Source organism: Triticum urartu, chromosome 1A (assembly GCF_056163025.1).
Source record: "Triticum urartu cultivar PI428250 chromosome 1A, HENAU_Tu73, whole genome shotgun sequence".
In the NCBI taxonomy this organism is placed as follows: Eukaryota; Viridiplantae; Streptophyta; class Magnoliopsida; order Poales; family Poaceae; genus Triticum; species Triticum urartu.
The window spans coordinates 230192253-230210890 of record NC_141873.1 but is presented as its reverse complement, the minus strand read 5'-3'; positions in this window follow the sequence as shown (position 1 = coordinate 230210890).

The following is an 18638-nucleotide window of genomic DNA, read 5'->3' as shown; positions in this document are numbered from 1 at the left end:
TTGCATTGATCACATTCACAATACATTTGTGTGCACAATGAATGCTTTTGCTCCCGTGATCACATTCACAATGAATGCTCCAATGAATGCATTTGTGCGCACAATGAATACATCTCATTCCATATCATCTTGCTAAGCTTCATGTGTTTTGTCAGGAACATTCTTGCCGCACGGACTCATACTTCTTTGATGGACACTTTGTGTGCGCTAACCATTGTATTTTTGAGTGTCGTTTGTGTTTGCTTTTCTTGCATGTATACCACTCTGGCGACACCTTGGAGTACTTGGTTTGCGCAATGTCTTCAACTTCGTCCAACTACAAGTCCGTCCACAACAACCGTTTCCATGGTGATGAGGATCACGATCCAAGGTCGGATCTTCCCCAAGGGAGGGGCGATGATGCGGAGCATACTACGATCATCCCCATCTACACTCGAGCATACGCCATTGGACCTAAGGTGAACTCGCTCTTTTACGAATCTTCCCTTTCCGCATGTAAGACATGGATGCTACTTCAAGCGTGGACCTTGTGCATACTCAGGTACACACGAGGAGACCATGGAGAGCCCAAGGACCAAGGCCAAGCATGTGCGGAAGCGAAGGAAGGAGAAGGAAGAAGAGCCAGCTGCTACAGCGGCCAGACATCTGACCCTTGCCCCGGAAATCCAGCATCGGCTATCCAGAGAATATCAGGAAGAACCGGCGCAGCCCGGACACCCGGACATCACCCCAGACATCCGGCTCCTCCCGAAGTCCCGGACATCCAGCCCCTGCCCCGGAAATCCGGCCCCTCCATCACCAAATGCCACTAGAAGACCCAAGCCAGCCCGGACATGCGGCCTCCCAGCCTGGCATCCGGCCCATCGTGAAGCCCCGGACATCCGGCCCCCAGCTCGGACATCCGGCGCCTGTGTGCACATAGTGAATGAGCCAAGGGCCCATGTATCCCCCCTCTCACTTATCCCTTCGTGGGCTAACACTATATATAGACCCCCTCCTCCTCCTAGTTAGGGTTAGCGTTGTGATTTCTCATTTGAGAGATAGAGCCTCGCTCATCCATATCGGATCTACTCCTTGAGAGAGACCGCAGCCCCTCTACGAAGAAGATCCTCCTTGGATTCAAGACCCCCTCTTGGGTGGCCCCATCAAGACCTCCTCACAGAGAAGACCGATTACCATTTGTATCGTCCCTTGTTGATCATGGATCTTGTATCTCCTTTTGTGTTCATGGATCTAGCACATGTGTGATCATACTTGTTAGTTTGAGTGTTCTCTTGTGTTCCCCCCCCCATGTTTCCCCTCGTGTTCTTCGTGTTCTTCGCGGGATCCGCTCCTTTCGTGAAAGTTCGGCCATCTAGGGTTCCACCCTACATTAGGTGGGATGGTAGCTGCATGGGAACGACTGTAGAGTCTTGGCAGATGTGGGCCTGGCTGCGGCCCCGCGGATGTTTTCGGCAAGAGTCTTGCCGGGGCCCCAGCAAGGGTCTTGCCGTGGCATCGTGGTCGTCCCCGGCAAGAGTCTTGCCGGGGGTCTCGTGGGTATCCTTGACAAGGATCTTGCCACGAATCGTCATCTTCTGGTTGTCATCTATCTTGTGTGCTTCTAGTTTCCACAAAGATCTGCATGCCACCATGGAGGTGCCTCCCGAGCCTTGGTTCCAAAGTGGTCGGTGGTGTTGGAACCCTTGGGCTCAAGGGTGGCAGCTCTGCTGGTGTTGGGCAAGTTGCCCCAGCAAGGTTCTTGCCGGGGCCGTGGAGGCCGCCACGGCAAGGGCCTTGCCGGGGGGGCTCACCTCGCCCTTCTGCTCTTCGTGTTTCTAGCTTGGCGTTGCTCCTATTGTCTTGTGGCTTTGCTTCCTTCCTTTGTCCCGCTAGGTGTGGCCGTAGGCGCGGCTCCAACTGCCCGTGCACAAGTAAAGGGGTACAAAATAGGACCCCTCCTATTGTGCACCGACAGGAGCCCCCGGGCCTGGGCCATACATAAGCACGGCGCATTGTTGGGCTTGGCCCAAAATGGTGCACGGTCATGTGGGGCCTAGTTGTACCGCAGTAACTCCCTCGCCCGTCGCACTTCCCCACGACCTGTGTTGAATGCGCGGCATGGGGGTCGTGCATGATGTGGGGGTCATGCATGGGGCGGTTGCTGCCCTCATGCATCACGTCGTAGTAAATGGTAAAGAGGCGGCCCGCGCCTTCCCCATAAAAGGGAGGAAAGCGCAGGGGCGCGACTCATTTACTAGGTGGACTCGGGTCGCAGCCTTCAAGGTGCCTGCGCCCCATGGTCACGGGGTGGAATGCGGTCTCTTCAGTCGTCCTCTTGATTCTGGTTCGCTTGCCACGTGTCCTCCATGCCCCGAGGAGGGTAGGTGGTGGACGCGGAGGGCACAAGCCATAATGTGGAGACGGGAAACTGGGTCGTCGCTGATTGGAGTAGCGGGTCGGTTCTGATTCCCTGCGCCCCTTGGTGGCCAGATTGGTCGAGCGGGGCGGCCGAGCCTCGGCCCCGCCTCATTATAATAAGAAGGGGAGGGGGACGGCGTCCTTCGATCCTTCAGCGCTCATCTCCTCCGCCTCGACTCCTTTCCTCCTTTCGTCATGGCGAGAGGGCGTGCTGGTGCTCCGATGGCGGCGACGAGGGCCTCCGCTCGACACCGTGCCCTTCCTTACCAGGAGCTCGTGGCGGCGGAGCCGGCCGCGAGAGGAAGAGGGAGGGGGAGAGGCCGAGGCCGTCGTGGCGCTCGGGGAGAAGGAGGACGGGGTGGCGCACTGGCTTCGCCTCCGCCTACGGCCCCTCCTCCAATGGAGGGACATGTCGGAGACCAGCCCCGCGAGTTCTACGTTAGGCTGCGCGGGCCGGTGCGCGGCCGTCTTCGTCTCCCCACTCCGTTTGCTCGGGAGATGGAGCTTGAACCGCCTCAGGCCTTGAGGCTGCATATGCGGGGTTGCGGGTATGGCAGCTTGGGTCGACGTCAACTTCCCAGCTCCTCATGTTATGTATCTCCGCCGTGGATGGAAGACCTTCGCTCGTGCCCATAGCCTATCGGAGGGTCTTGTCCTCCAATTCAAATTGATGGAGGACGGCCTGCTCTCCATCAAGTTCTTCGGGCTCTTGGGAACTCGCTCAAGGTGTTGTCTAGAGAGCTCCTCTGACGGCAAACCCTCCTCCTCGAGCGGGAGTGACGAGGAGGACAGCGACAGTGATGACGAGGGCGTAAAGCGAGAGGACGTCGACTCCGACTCTGACTGACCGCGCCGCCCCCCTCCCTCGGCCTCGCGCCCTGCCAAGGGTCTTCCTTGTCAAGCTCTCCATCGGCGCGTCCCCCGCCGCTCCCTTTTTGCCTTCACCTACTACACCTGGGAGTAAAGGGGCAGGAACGGAGATCACGGGGAACCTATCTTTCTTTTTAAATTGTAGGCACTCACCAAATCTTAATTTCTATATAATGTAATCTCTCGAGCCCATGCTTGTATCATGTAACCTTTTTACTTGCATCAGCATATTAATGAAAAATTCTAGTCCCACTGGTAACTCGTGCACGTGTATGTTCGTGCGGAGGCGAAATGCCTCCTTAGTGTAAATAAACGAGTCCTTCCGACAAGCCACCTTGCTGGTGCCCCTTGCGCCTGCCGGAGAATCACATCTGTCGGGTTACAGACAAAGGGCCCAACCCCCCATCCACCTCTTTTTGACAAGGGTCACCAAGACCATTCTGATCGAAGCAGCGTTTGAGTCGGAAATGGGAGCCCCCGAGTCCTTAAAGACGAGTGGCGAGATTTTCAAATGCACAAGTCACGGGTTACAAATACGAATGGGCAACAGGTAAACTTTATCTGTTTGGTTTGCCGGGGATCGCCGTGCCGGGCGGTCTTCTCAACTTCTTGCAGGAGCCGGGTCCTCGGCAGGATCGTGCGTATTTGCCGTGACTAGAAAGAAGTGAGGACAAAAGCACGGAACCTTGATGGTTCACTAATATTTACTGGAATCAAAAAGTTGTATAGTACCCTGGACAAGCATGCATATAGGTATATACACAAACATGGAAATCAACCGGAAACTTATACATACTAAGGGATTCCATTTCCCTGACTGCGCACATGGACTGCGCCTGGCTCCATACATGGTTTACATGCCTCAGCGGCAAGGCTAGTACGAAACGGGGGTTGCCGGGGCTCCTGGCAACCGCGCCTTAGGGGTAAAACTTGCGAAGATGTTCAATATTCTAGGAGTTGCTCACCGGAATGCCATCTTCGGTCTCCAGGCGGACTGCGCCAGGCCTGGTGACTCGTATTACCCGATAAGGGCCTTCCCACTTCGGTGTCAACCTGTTTGGATTCTTGGGGGATTGGATCTGCCCAAGAACATGGTTGGCTTCCTCAATGCTTCGGGTGTGAACCTTGCAGCTATGATAGCGGCATAAGGCTTGTTGATATCGAGCGGCTCGCACAACAGCCCAAACACGATCTTCCTCATGGAGCGTCGCATCATCTTGGCGCAACTGCTCTTGCTCAAGCTCATCATAAGAGAAGACTCGAGGTGACCCGTATATGAGTTCAGTGGGGAGAAATGCTTCTGCCCTGTATACCAAGGCAAAGGGTGTCTGGCTAGTGGCTCGATTTGGTGTCTTCCTGATTGACCAAAGAACCGTTGGCAACTCATCAATCCAGTGCCTTCCGCACTTGTGTAGCTTGTCAAAAGTCCTGGTCTTGAGGCCCCACAGCACTTCCACATTCGCCCTCTCAGCCTGGCCGTTACTTCTGGGATGGGCAACAGAAGCAAAACAGACCTTGCTGCCGAGGTCTTGAATGTACTACATGAAGGTGTGGCTCGTGAACTGCGTGCCGTTGTCGGTGATGAGTCTGTTAGGCACACCGAAATGACAGACTAGTCCCTTGAAGAACTTGATCGCTGACTGTGTTGTTACCTTTCTCACTGGCTCCACTTCCGGCCACTTTTTGAACTTGTCGATCGCGACGAACAAGTACTCAAAGCCCCCAACAGCACGGGGAAAGGGGCCCATTATGTCGAGCCCCCAAACTGAAAATGGGCAGGAAAGAAGGATTGTCTGAAGATCTTGGGCGGGTTGATGAAGCTTCTTTGGATGGAACTGGCATGCTTCACACTTGGTTACTAGCGCAGTTGCATCCTGGAGGGCGGTGGGTCAGAAGAAACCTTGCCGGAACGCTTTGCCGACAAGAGCCCTTGACCCTATGTGGGAGCCACACATGCCTCCATGTATCTCTTCCAACAGCCTCAGTCCGTCCTCTCGAGGAATGCACTTCAATTTCACATCGTTCGATCTTCTCCTATAGAGGGCATCATCCACAAACTGGTACATGCTGGACCGGCGGGATACTTTCTCTCCTTCTTCCTGCTCCTCGGGGAGCTCTCCTGTTTGGAGGAAACGGACGGTGGGCAGCGCCCATGCCGGAGCCTGGGGCTCGACGGCAAGGACTAAAGGCTCATCTTCGGCCGTAAGGGCAGCTGCTTCTATGGCCAGGGCGTGAGGCCCTGCCAAGGGTTGCTGCCCTCCGGCAAGCTTGGGACTCTCGGCAACATCTTTGTCGGCGGCTGCTGGGAGCTCAGTGGGAAAGTACTTGCCAGGGCTCGCCTTCCTTCGTTTGTTCTGTCCTGCTGATGGTTCAACGGATGGGTGAGTTAACTGAAGCACAAAGGTACCTGGTTCCACGGGCAACTTGAGGGCAGCACGCTTTGACAGGTCGTCGGCAATGCCGTTCTCCACTCGGGGAACATGCTCTGCTTGCAATCCGTCAAAGCGCTCTCCCAACTTCCTCACTTCATCCACATAGGCCTCCATCAACGAGCTCTGGTAGTTCTTGTTTACTTGCTTGATGACGAGTTGCGAATCACCTCTAACGATGAGCTTTCTGATTCCAAGGTCTGCAACGTTCCTGAGACCGACCAACAACCCCTCGTACTCCTTCGTGTTGTTTGTCGATTTTTCCCGGGGAAAGTGCACTTGGATTATGTACTTGAGGCGCTCTCCGGTGGTGCGATGAGCAATACGCCGGAACCAGCACCTTGGAGTGAGAAAGCTCCATCAAAGTACATAATCCACTCACTGCTCGTCTCCTTGCCGGGGAGGGTGGTCTCTTGAATCTCCTCGTCGGGCGTTGCGGTCCATTCTGCTATGAACTCTGCCAGGGCTCGGCTCTTGATTGTTGAAGTGCTTTCAAACTTGAGGCCAAAGCTCGACAGCTCCAACACCCACTCCACAATCCTCCCAGTCGCATCCGGGTTGTGCAAGATTCGTTGCAACGGGAGGCGCGTGACGACGGTGATCTCATGTGCTTGGAAATAGTGGCACAGCTTTCTCGGGGTCATGTGGAGGCTGAAAAGTAGGTTCTGTATACTAGAATATCTTGACCTAGCCCCCTGCAAGAGGGAACTGACAAAATAAACTGGGTGCTGCACCATCTTCTTCTTATGTCCTACTTTGCTCATCTGCTCAGACTCCGCCTTGCCGGGATCAGGTCTTGCCAGGGGTTCCGTCTTGCCGGCGTCAGACCCTGCCGGGGATGGCCCCAACCTGCCACCATATGGCTCCGCTGCTACAGCCGCCTCTTCCTCAAGTTCCCTCTGCGCCACTAGTGCGGCACTGGCCACTTGGTTAGTTCCTGCCAAGTATAGCAGCAATGGCTCTTGCGGTTTGGGCACGACTAGTATCGGCATGGAGGAGAGATACCTCTTCAAATCTTGTAGTGCAGCCTCTGCCTCTAGAGTCCACTTTACTGGACCTGCCTTTTTCAAAAATTTGAAAAAGGGGAGGGCGTGCTCAGTGGATTTGGAGATGAATCTACTCAGGGCGGCAACACAACCGGCGAGCCTACAAACGTCTTTGACCCGCTTCGGTGCTTCAATCTACTCGACCGCCTTGATCTTGTCGGGATTTGCTTCAATTCGGCACTGAGACACAAAGAACCCAAGAAGTTTGCCGGACGGGACACCGAACACGCACTTCTCTGGGTTGAGCTTGAGGTTGATCTTACGCAGATTTGCAAATGTTTCTTCTTGGTCTTGTACGAGCGTGGCCTGTCCTTGGTTTTGACCACTATATAATCCATATAGGATTCCATATTTCTATGTAGCTGGGGCTCAAAACCAATTTGGACCACTCAGGCAAATGTCGAACCGGCGCTCTTCAACCCGAAAGGCATCCGTACAAAACAGTACGTACCACATGGGGTGATGAACGTGGTCTTCTCTTCGTCTTCTTTCATCATGAAGATCTGGTGGTATCCTGAATAGGCATCGAGGAATGACAGCAGGTCACACCCAGCAGTGGAGTCTAGAATCTGGTGATGCGTGGCAAGGGGAAATGATCCTTTGGACAAGCTTTATTGATATCTGTGTAATCAATACACAGCATCCACTTCCCATTTGCCTTATGCACGACCACCGGATTGGCCAACCATGTGGGGTGGAGTACTCCTCTAACCAGGCCTGCCGCCTCCAACTTCCTGATCTCTTCTATGATGAACTCTTGTCGCTCCAAAGCTTGCTTCCTGACCTTTTGCTTGACGAACCGCGCATGAGGACAGACAACAAGATGGTGCTCAATCACCTCCATGGGAACGCCGGGGATGTCGGATGCTTGCCATGCAAGCACATCAACATCCGCCCGCAGGAAGGCGAAGAGCGGGCTTTCCTATTTGCTGTCGAGGGTGGAGCTTATGGTGAAAGCCCCGCCAGTGCCGTCCTCCTTGATGGACACCTTCTTGATTTTCTGTTGGTGCAGCTTTGGACTTCTTACTATTGACGGCGGAGCTCTCTAGCACGTCCTCAACGGGAGCGCAGCACTCCGAAGAGGTGCGCTTGCCGGAGTGGGTGCAAGAGGTCTCGCCGGAAGAGGTCTTGCCGGAAGGGGTCTTGCCAGCCTTCTTCTTCCCCGGAGCTTCTGCAGCAGGGGCAGGTGTCTTCGCGGTAGCTGTTGTGACTGCCTCTCGGTAAAGTTGATGGGCGCAAATGAGCGCATCTTTCTTGTCGGAGGGGACGGTGATGATGGTCAACAGCCCTGGCATCTTTAACGTGTTGTAGGCATAGTGGGACGCCGCCATGAACTTGGCCAGCGCTGGGCGGCCAAGGATCCCATTGTGTGGCAAGGGGAACTCGGCGACATCGAAGACGATCTTCTTCGTCCTATAGTTCAGCTCGCCTCCAGACGTAATGGGCAGCATGATTTTACCTTTAGGCTAGCTCCTTCCTGGGTTGACCCCTTGAAACGTGCCCGTCTCTTCGAGGTCTCCATCAGGAATATGCAGCTTCTTGATCACAGCGGGCGAGATCAAATTCAGACCGGCCCCACCGTCAACTAGCACTTTCGTCACCTTGAGGTTGCGTATCGTTGGTGAGACCAACAACGGCAAACACCCGACCGTAGTTGTGCGATCAGGGTGATCCACTTTGTCAAAAATGATGGGCGTGCGGGGCCACTTCAGGGGCTTCTGGGCATCAAACGACGGCTCTACTGCAGCGACCTCACGCGCCCACTACTTCAGCTGGCGGTGTGAGGTGTGCAACGAGGCGCCACCATTGACGCACATGGCCTCTGTAGCCTTTTGGAACTCGTTCCCGCCGGACTTGTCATCCTCGTCGTGATCATCCTTCTCTTTCCTATCGCGGCCCCGAGCGGGCCTCTCTTGTTGGTTATCTTTGCCGCGGCGACCCCCTTGGCCGCCATGCTTCTTATCGGGTCCCTCCGTACCACCCTGACCTTTCTCCTTGTCTCGCCTTTCGTATTCAGCCTTCTGCTTTTCAATAAGTAGCTCAACTTGTCGGCAGTTCTGGAGGTCATGGCCATTGGTGCGGTGGATATTGCAGTACTGCTTGTCGGAGCCTCCTGGCTTGCTGGCAGCCGCCAGGGCCAAGCAGGCGGCACACTGGCAACCTCCTTGCCGGGGTCGTCAGCCTTGGCCTTTTTGGCGGCACCGAGCTCGTCAGATCCCTCAACAGCAAGCACAGTCTTTCCCTTGCGCTTCCTGTTGCGGCACCGGCCCTTCTTTGTCAGAGCGGTGGTGTCTTTGTGTGTGGAGTCGATTTCCGCACCGGCGTCCTCACTGGGGAACTTCCTCCCCTCTTCAGCTCGAGCACATCTATCGTCTAGAACATAAAGTTCAGCCACATCCTTGACCTTGTTCATCGCCAACTCTTCACGCATCTTGCGGTTGCGCTCATTCTGATGGAATGCGCTGATAACTACGGCGTGATGAACATCTGGGATGTTGTACTGCACTCGGCTGAACCTCTGTATGTACTTGCGCATGTTTTCTCCTTCTTTCTAGGGGGTGATGTGCAAATCTCTTGCCTGGCCATGAGCTTGGTGGCCTCCAGTGAAGGCGCCAACAAAATCATGACACAAATCCGACCAAGAAGAAATGGAATCTACTGGCAAGTGCATCAACCATGACATGACATTTGGTTTGAGTGCCAACGGGAAGTAATTGGAAAGCACCTTGTCGTCACGAGCTCCAGCAGCTTGCATCGTGATGGTGTAGATGCTCAGGAACTCCGACGGGTGGGTCTTGCCATTGTACTTCTCGCCAACATCGGGCTTGAATGTGCAGTGGGAGGGCCACTAGAACTGCCGTAGCTCTCGGGTAAAGGCTGGACAACCCACCTTGTAAGGAGGTCGCCGGGGCCCCCCGGCGCTGGGTGGTCCATAGTAGGCTCGCACGCCGATCTGACTAATGGCGCGTCTCCCGTCGTCGTTCGATGGTAGTTCGAGCATCTTCCTGGGCTCGTTCCCAAAGGACTTGACGTTGGTCGTGGCGGTTTCACGGGTCGGACGACGCGGTGGAAACATTGTCACTGACGTCGGGTCAACGGGCCGGTGGCTGTTGTTGCGGTCACGGGGGGGGGGGGGGTGCATCGTGGTCGCAGCATCTTCGGTCCCCCCACCGCCCGCGTGCGCCGGCTCGTCATGACGCCGGTGCGAGGGTCCCGCTAGGAGTGGCTCATCTTTATTGGCGAAGCTGACAAGGCTTCGGATGGTGGCTCTCCACTCGTCAAGCTTCTCCACAGCGGGGGGGAGTCGAGGAGCAGCTGCACGCGCGCCAGCGCTTCTACTGGCGTAGGCGGCAGCGAGATCTGTGTAGACTGTGATGTGCTCCGACTTCTAACCAGGTGAGAAGGTGCTCTGTCACGGTCTTGCGGTCGCACGCCGCCTGCACCGGCGTCTGAGCGCGCATGCTGGCCTGGTTCGTCCTACGAGTGGCACATAGGGCTCTTTCCGCGGCGGTGCCCGAGGGCTCCGGCATCGCAGTGTTGCTCATCGCGCGCGGCCTGGGAAGGGCACGACGCGGGCGCCAGCTGGGGTGCCATAGAAGTTGCTGCGCCGCCCGTGGGTAGCACGGCCCCTCCCCCAGACCCAGCAGCATGCGGCTCATCATCTTGGATTCGAACGACGCCGCTCGCCTGGCTCCGATTGCCAGAATGTCGTGGATGCTCGCGGGCCACGTCCCCGGCCCCATCCGTGAACACCCGGCCGTCTGCTCGCGCTGGCATGGACGGGACGGCCCCGTATGAGCCGATCGCTGTTGTGACGCCCCCCATTCAATCGTACACTAATCATACACGCAAACGTGTATTATCAAGATCAGGGACTCACGGGATGATATCACAACACAACTCTAAAAATAAAATAAGTCATACAAGCATCATATTACAAGCCAGAGGCCTCGAAAGGCTCGAATATAAGAGCTCGATCATAGACGAGTCAGCGGAAGCAACAATATCTGAGTACAGACATAAGTTAAACAAGTTTGCCTTAAGAAGGCTAGCACAAACAGGGATACAGATCGAAAGAGTCACTGGCCTCCTACCTGGGATTCTCCTAAACTACTCCTGGTCGTCGACAGCGGGCTGCATGTAGTAGTAGGCACCTCCAGTGTAGTAGGAGTCGTCGTAGACGGTGGCGTCTGGCTCGTGGACTCCATCGTCTGGTCGCAGCAATCGGGTATAGAAAGGGGGAAAAGAGGGAGCAAAGCAACCGTGAGTACCCATCCAAAGTACTCGCAAGCAAGGAGCTACCCTACGAATGTATGCATTGGTATCAAATGGAATAAGGCTATCATATGTGGACTGAACTGCAGAATGCCGGAATAAGAGGGGGATAGCTAGTCCTGTCGAAGACTACACTACAGACCACCTCCATCTTGCAACATGTAGAAGAGAGTAGATTGAATTTCTCCAAGTAGCATCGTAGCATAATCCTACACGGCGATCCCCTCCTTGTCGCCCTGTCAGAGAGCGATCACCGGGTTGTATCTGGCACTTGGAATGGTGTGTTTTATTAAGTATCCGGTTCTAGTTGTCATAAGGTCAAGGTACAACTCCAAGTCGTCCTATTACCGAAGATCATGGCTATTCGAATAGATTAACTTCCCTGCAGGGGTGCACCACATTTCCCAACACGCTCGATCCCCTTTGTCCGGACACACTTTCCTGGGTCATGCCCGGCCTCGGAAGATCAACACGTCGCAGCCCTACCTAGGCACAACAGAGAGGTTAGCACGCCGGTCTAAATCCTATGGCGCGGGGGTCTGGGCCCATCGCCCATTGCACACCTGCACGTTGCGTACGCGGCCGGTGAGCAGACCTAGCAACCTCCATTACAAAGGAAGTTGCGTTACGCGGTCCAACCCGGCGCGCGCCGCTTAGTCGCTGACATCACGAAGGCTTCGGCTGATACCACGACGTCGAGTGCCCATAACTTTTCCCGCGTAGTTGGTTAGTGCGTATAGGCCAGTAGCCAGACTCAGATCAAATACCAAGATCTTGTTAAGCGTGTTATTTTGAAGTAACCGTGGACGCCGACCAGGGCTAGGCCCACCTCTATCCTAGGTGATCTCAACCTGCCCTGTCGCTCCGTCTCAAAGTAACAGTCGGGGGCCATCGGGAACTCAGGCCCACCACTACCTGGATGGAGCCACCTGCCCCTTCAGCCCCCACATCAAAATCACTTGCGGGTACTCAACGAGCCGACCCGACTTTAGTCACCACCTGTATAGCATGTATATATGTATAAGTATATACCCGCGATCACCTCCCGAGTGATCACGGCCCGATAGTATAGCATGGCAGACGGACAAGAATGTAGGGCCACCGATGATAAACTAGCATCCTATACTAAGCATTAGGATTGCAGGTAAAGGTAACAACAGTAGTAGCAAGGACATGCTATGCATCATAATAGGATTAACGGAAAGCAGTAACATGCTACACTACTCTAATGCAAGCGATATAGAGAAGAGTAGGTGATACCTGGTGATCAAGGGGGGGGGGGCTTGCCTGGTTGCTCTGGCAAGAGAGAGGGGTCGTCAACACCGTAGTCGTACTGGGTAGCAGCGGCATCGGTCTCGGTGTCTAGCGAGAGAAGAGGGGGAAGAAACAATAAATATTAAGCAAACAGATGCATGACGATGCATGACATGACAAAGCATGATGCTAGGTGTGCCCTAACACGGTATGAGGTGGTACCGGTGAAGGGGGGAAACATCCGGGAAAATATCCCCGGTGTTCTGCGTTTTCGGACAGACGAACCAGAGGGGGAAAGTTGCGTGTTTGCTATGCTAGGGATGCATGGTGGACGAACGGGCTGTGTATCCGGATTCGTCTCTTCGTTCTGAGCAACTTTCATGTACAAAGTTTTACCATCCGAGTTACGATTTATTTTATATTAATTTTCATAGTTGTAAACATTTTCTGAAATTTCTGGATTTAATTTAATTCAAAAATAAAAATGAAATGCTAGGTGCACCCAACTCTGAGCTAGCCTCAGTGGATGATAGGTGGGCCACTGCCCAATCAGCAGCCTGGTCAACTGTCAACTGCCCAATCAGCAGTCAACTGGGTTGACAGTTGACCTGGTCAAACCGATCGGTGGGGTCCAACTGGCAGTGTGTCACTATTTTAATAGTGTGTTTAAAATAAACTAATTAGTGGTGGGCCCCGGTTGTCAGTGGGACATAATTTTAACAATGTCTTTAATTGATTAGGTTAGACTAATTAGCAAGTGGGGCCTACTATCTGTGAATAATTAGTGGGGGGAGTTATTTACTAACCTAATTAGGAGTTAGCTCCTAACTACACAGGGCCGGCTCTAGCGGCTGGGCTCACGCGCCAGCACGCACCAGGGGGAGCGACGGCGGCCACTAAGGGCACACACGGGCGGCCGGCCAGGCAAGCGGGCGGCACGAGTGGCGGCGGCCGCGCGGGAGGGCGTGGCCCGACCGCAGGAGGCACACTCGGGGGGCGTCGCCAGGGGGAGCCGCAAGCGAGGGCGACGCAGGACCGGTACGGCGGGTGCGACCGGCAACCGATGAGTTGGGCGAGCGGCCAGGGGAGACGCAGCAGGCGGGGCTTCGACCGAGGCGGTGTCGGCGAGCATCGACGAGGCGCGAGCGGAGCGAGCATGGGGGTGGCCGCGAGCAGCGAACAAGCGGTCGGGGGTGCCCGGGGCATGGCAACTGCGTTGAAGAAGCGGCGAACACGCGAGGCATGGTGGACCGGGTAGCGGCGCGACGCGTGACAGCAAGCGCAGGGTGGAGGGGCTGCACGAGCGGCAGCGGGTGTTGGGTGCGGCCCGACGCGCATGGGTGGCGTAGCACTCACAGGCACGCGCGTGTCGGCAGGAGGCAAGTCGGGCACGGCGGCTACGGTGAGCAGAGGTGAAGCGCGGCAGCCACGCAGCGCCGGCAGACGAGTAGAGGGGAGGGGACACGCGCGTGTGCGCTGGGCGCGGCCGGCGCGTCGGTCATGCAGGGGCAGGGGCCGCGCGAGGCGCGATGAGCGAGCGTGGTCACGGACAGGGAGGCTGCGTTCGACCGGACTGCATCTACGGGGCATGGGGAAGATCAAGAGGAGGCCAGGGAGGATGAGGAGCTCACAGAGGGTGCAGGGTGATGTCTAGAGCAGCCGGGGGAGGGCGAGGACGAGTCGATCGACCCGAGGTGAGCGGCGGAGGCTGTTGGCAATTCTCGATGAAGTCGGCGGCTCATGGGCGTCCGAGCTCGTCCGGGTCCTCGTAGTCGAAGAGGACGACGGGGGCGGTCCTCCAGGGCGCCTCGACTGGCCGTGGGGAGGCCGGTGGCCACGTGTATCGCGTCGATGCGGCGGCGGCTACTCTCGGGTATAGAGAATCGAGAGTGGGGAGACAAGTAAGAGGAACGGGAGTGGCTAGGGTTGGGGATGGTCTTATCCACCATGGGCGCCGGCGGATGCGCGACACGTGGAGGATCCACCCCATGGACGCATGTGCGGCCTCTAGAGCGCCTCGGATGAGCAGTAGGTTGAAGACAAGAGCATTGGTGGGCTGGGCTGTTCTGTACACGCATAGAGCCCAGCAGTGTAGTGGTTCTTTTCCTTTATCCCTTTTATTTTCTATTTCTATTTTTCTCTTTGTTTTGCCTTTTATTTTAATTAGCAAAAATATTTTTACTAAATATAAAACTGGCTCGTTCAAAATAACTCTCTTCCACAAAAAGTTTGACACAAAATAAAATATTTAGGAATTTAATAATTTAAAAGGCATTCAAATATTTGTTTTAGCCACTGTTTTATTGATTTTTGGGCATTTCGAAACTTTATAAAATATGGGCTTCAACATGATAATATCCAGGGATTATCTGCCACGCTTTGAACATTTTAGTTTTGACATTTCAAAATTTTGTTTGTCTTAATTGATTTTGAATTCTAAATTCAAACAGGACTGAATCATCGCAAGATTAACTACAGTAATAGCGATGACATGGCATCATTAGCAGGGAATTACTGTAGCTTAATTATCCAGGTGTCACAGCTGTGATCCCCTTTCTCTTGGGGACCATGGTGATAATGAAGTTAGTGTGCTAACCTTCAAACCGGATTTTCAGACCTTGCGCCCCCTACCTGGCGCGCCAAAGATGTCGGGGGAAACGACACCTACGGGATCACGAGGAATCCCTTTTTGCTACGGTTGGCGGGCGCAGGGCTGTGGAAAGAGCGGGATTGAGAGATCAACATGGGGGGGGATTATCCAGGTTCGGGCCGCAAGTGATGCATAATACCCTACTCCTGCTGGTTTCCGTTTATCTGGTGTTCTTGGACTAGCTACAAGGCGTGCAGGGTCCAAAAAATCCGAATCCTCTCTCAGTATGCCGCGGGCCTCCTTTTATAATCAAAGGGACTTCCACATTGGCACACAAGAGGTGGAAAGCTATACCGTAATCGAGTCTATCTCCTGGCACCATAGGACGAACACATTAATTGCGCTACCGACGTGCCCTTCTTGCTTTATCGGGGACGGCAAGGAAGCTCATCCCAGTTGTCGCCGCCTGGCCTAGCTTTGACGCGCGTCCGAACTGACGAGGCGTATAGCACCACGCTGGCTCGCTGCTGGGTTGGTGCGGTGGCTAAATCTTCACAAGATCTGCATGCCACCATGGAGGTCCTTGCCGAGTCGGCCTAGAGGCCACATGTCGCCACGCAGGCGTCTGCCTAGCTAGTGGGCTGGCAGCTGCATGGGAACGGCGGTAGAGTCTTGGCAGATGTGGGCCTGGCTGCGGCCCCACGGATGTTTTCGTCAAGAGTCTTGTCGGGGCCCCGACAAGTGTCTTGCCGTGGCATCGTGGTCGTCCCCGGCAAGGGTCTTGCCGGGGGTCTCGTGGGTATCCTTGGCAAGTATCTTGCCGAGGATCGTTGTCTTCTGGTTATCATCTAGTCTTGTGTGCTTCTGGTCTCCACAAAGATCTGCATGCCACCATGGAGGTGCCTCCCGAGCGTTGGTTCCAAAGTGGTCGATGGTGTTGGAACCCTTGGGCTCAAGGGTGGCGGCTCTGTTGCTGTTGGGCAAGTTGCCCTGGCAAAGTTCTTCCCGGGGCCGTGGAGGCCGCCCCGGCAAGGGCCTTGCCGGGGGGCTCACCTCGCCCTTCTGCTCTTCGTGTTTCTGGCTTGGCGTTGCTCTGGTTGTCTTGTGGCTTTTCTTCATTCCTCTGCCCCGCTAGGTGTGGCCGCAGGCGCAGCTCCAACTGCCCACGCACAAGTAAAGGGGTACAAAATAGGACCCCTCCTTTTGTGCACTGACAAGATGCAAAGTTGTCATGTGTATGATATGTCCATCGAGCATGACATGTGTGAGCACAATCAACAAATAAGGAGGTGTTGGTGTACCAATGCTCGATGTCGTGGCATGAGTGGAGGTTCGAAGGTGATTCCAATAAGTCCGAGCGCTCCTCAATTTGAAGGTCCATATAGCCAGTCTCCAATGTCGCCCCTTCGTTCGCGAGATGTATCATGTAGACTGTAAGTGCATCTAGTGCCACCCCTAGTTGGTTTTGGAGTATTGACGACAAACCTAGTTGAGGGACTAATGTGTTTGTGAGAATTGCAGGATAACACAGGTAAAAGTCCCTCATTGATTCGGTTTTCCTACCAGAGATGACCCCTAAAAATGTATGAAGACATTGAAGTCAAAGGTGGTATATGAAGATATTCACATTGAAGACTATGACAAGAGAAGACACCACATGAAGCCTATGGAGCTCGAAGACTTAGATCTTTCGTAGTTCTTTTTATTTTGTGTTGAGTCATAGGAACCACCGTACTGTTAAGTGGGGTCCAAGAGAACCAGTCAGACTGACTGAAGTGATGCCTAACCAAAAACCTATGTCTTCGAGTGAAGACTATGAGAGCGAATCTTGTCCAGAGTCGGACAAGTCAGCTTTGCTTGTAGCCCAAGTAAAGTTTCCGTGTGAGTTTGAAATCTGATCGTTGGAACACGTGTCAGTTCCTTAGTGACCCAGGGTCATTTCGGACAAATCAGGTCGGGTTGCCAAGTGGCTATAAATAGCCCACCCCCCACAACCATAAACGGCTGGCTGCTCAGATTGAGAGTACAGCTTTTTTCGTTTGAGAGCAACCCACCTCAAAGCCTTTGAGAGAGAATTCCTTGCGAGGATAAAGCCCTAACCACCCAGAGCCAGAGAGAATTGGGCATCACTTATGTCTTCTTGTCTGTGTGATCTGAAGACTTATTACACTTGAGGATTGTGCATCCTCCAGCCGGTTAGGCGTCGCGTTCTAAGCATCCAAGAGACATTGTGGATTGCCGGTGAACGAAGTCTGTGAAGGTTTGGGAGTCTACCTTGAAGACTTACCAGAGTGATTGGGCGAGGTCTGTGTGACCTTAGCTCAAGGGGAATACGGTGAGGACTGGGTGTCCTAAGCTGCGTGTTCAGGACTGGGTGTCCGGGACTGTGTGTCCTAAGGTTTAAATACCTAGCCGCCCCAACCAGCCGTACAGTTGTCACAGCAACTGGAACTGGTCCAACAAATCATTGTCTTCAACAAGTCACTGGTTTCATCTTCCCTTCCCTTTACTTGTTGTTGCTCCTTGTGAAGTCATTGTATGTTTGCACTATCTTTTGTCTTCACTGAGTGACTGCATGTTCTGTATGGCTTCATAATATCTTCCTACCTAATCCTTACTACATTGCTGCTATTAAGTCATTGTGCTTTCACTTTATTGAATACTTGACTATGGCTTGTCTAGTGTAGTCTACCTTCCGCTGCATGGTAACAGGTTTATTTCTATCGCTTGTCTTCATAACTTCCACGTTTTGAAGACTTTCAAAAAAATCGCCTATTCACCCCCCCTCTAGTCGATATAACGCACTTTCAATTGGTATCAGAGCAAGGTGCTCCCTTGTTCTGTGTGATTCGGTTTAACCACCTGGAGTTTTAGCTATGTCGACTGCAGGGATAATTAAAGTCTCCGCTGCGTGCCCCGTCTTCGATGGAACTGAATATCCCTATTGAAAGAATAAGATGCGCATGCATCTTGAAGCCATTGATGTCGACCTATGGTATGTCGTCGAAAACGGCGTTCCCAAGGCTGGAGAAGGTGTCACTGCTGCTAACGTCAAGAAATTTGTTCAACTGGACTCTACTGCCAAGAATATCATCTGTGGTCACCTGACCAAAGGACAGTATGGCCGTGTGAGTGCTTTGAAGACATCTAAGCTAGTCTGGGACTGGCTCTCCAAGGTCAATGAAGGCATCTCAACCCAGAGAGATCAGAGAATCAGTGTCCTTCGCAACCTCTTCAATCGCTTCAAGCGAAATGACAATGAGAATGTCCAGCACACTTTTGACCGACTCACAGACATCACAAATGAGCTTCAAGCCCTCGGCGCTACTGAGATCACCAAACATGAAGTCGTCAAGACACTACTGAGATCACTTGATAGTTCGTTTGACATCCTAGCCCTGATGATTCAAGAATGTCCTGATTTCAAGACACTCGATCCATCTGACATACTTGAGAGGCTCAACACACATGAGTTTCAGCTTTCTGAGAAAAGAGATATCTACGGTCCAAACTATGGGCGAACTCGTGCCTTGAAGGCAAAAACTGTCTCCTCATCTGAAGAAGAATCTGACAGCAGTTCTGATGATCCTGAAGACATTGGAAGAGAACTTGCTATGCTTGTGAAGAAGTTCCAAAAATTCACCAAGAAGAAAGGCTTCAGAAAGTCTTCCCGATCAAGCTCAAGGAATGATGAAGCTTCTGCTCACGACTACAAGAAGAAAACGTGTCACAAGTGCAAGAAACTTGGCCACTTCATCTCTGAGTGTCCACAGT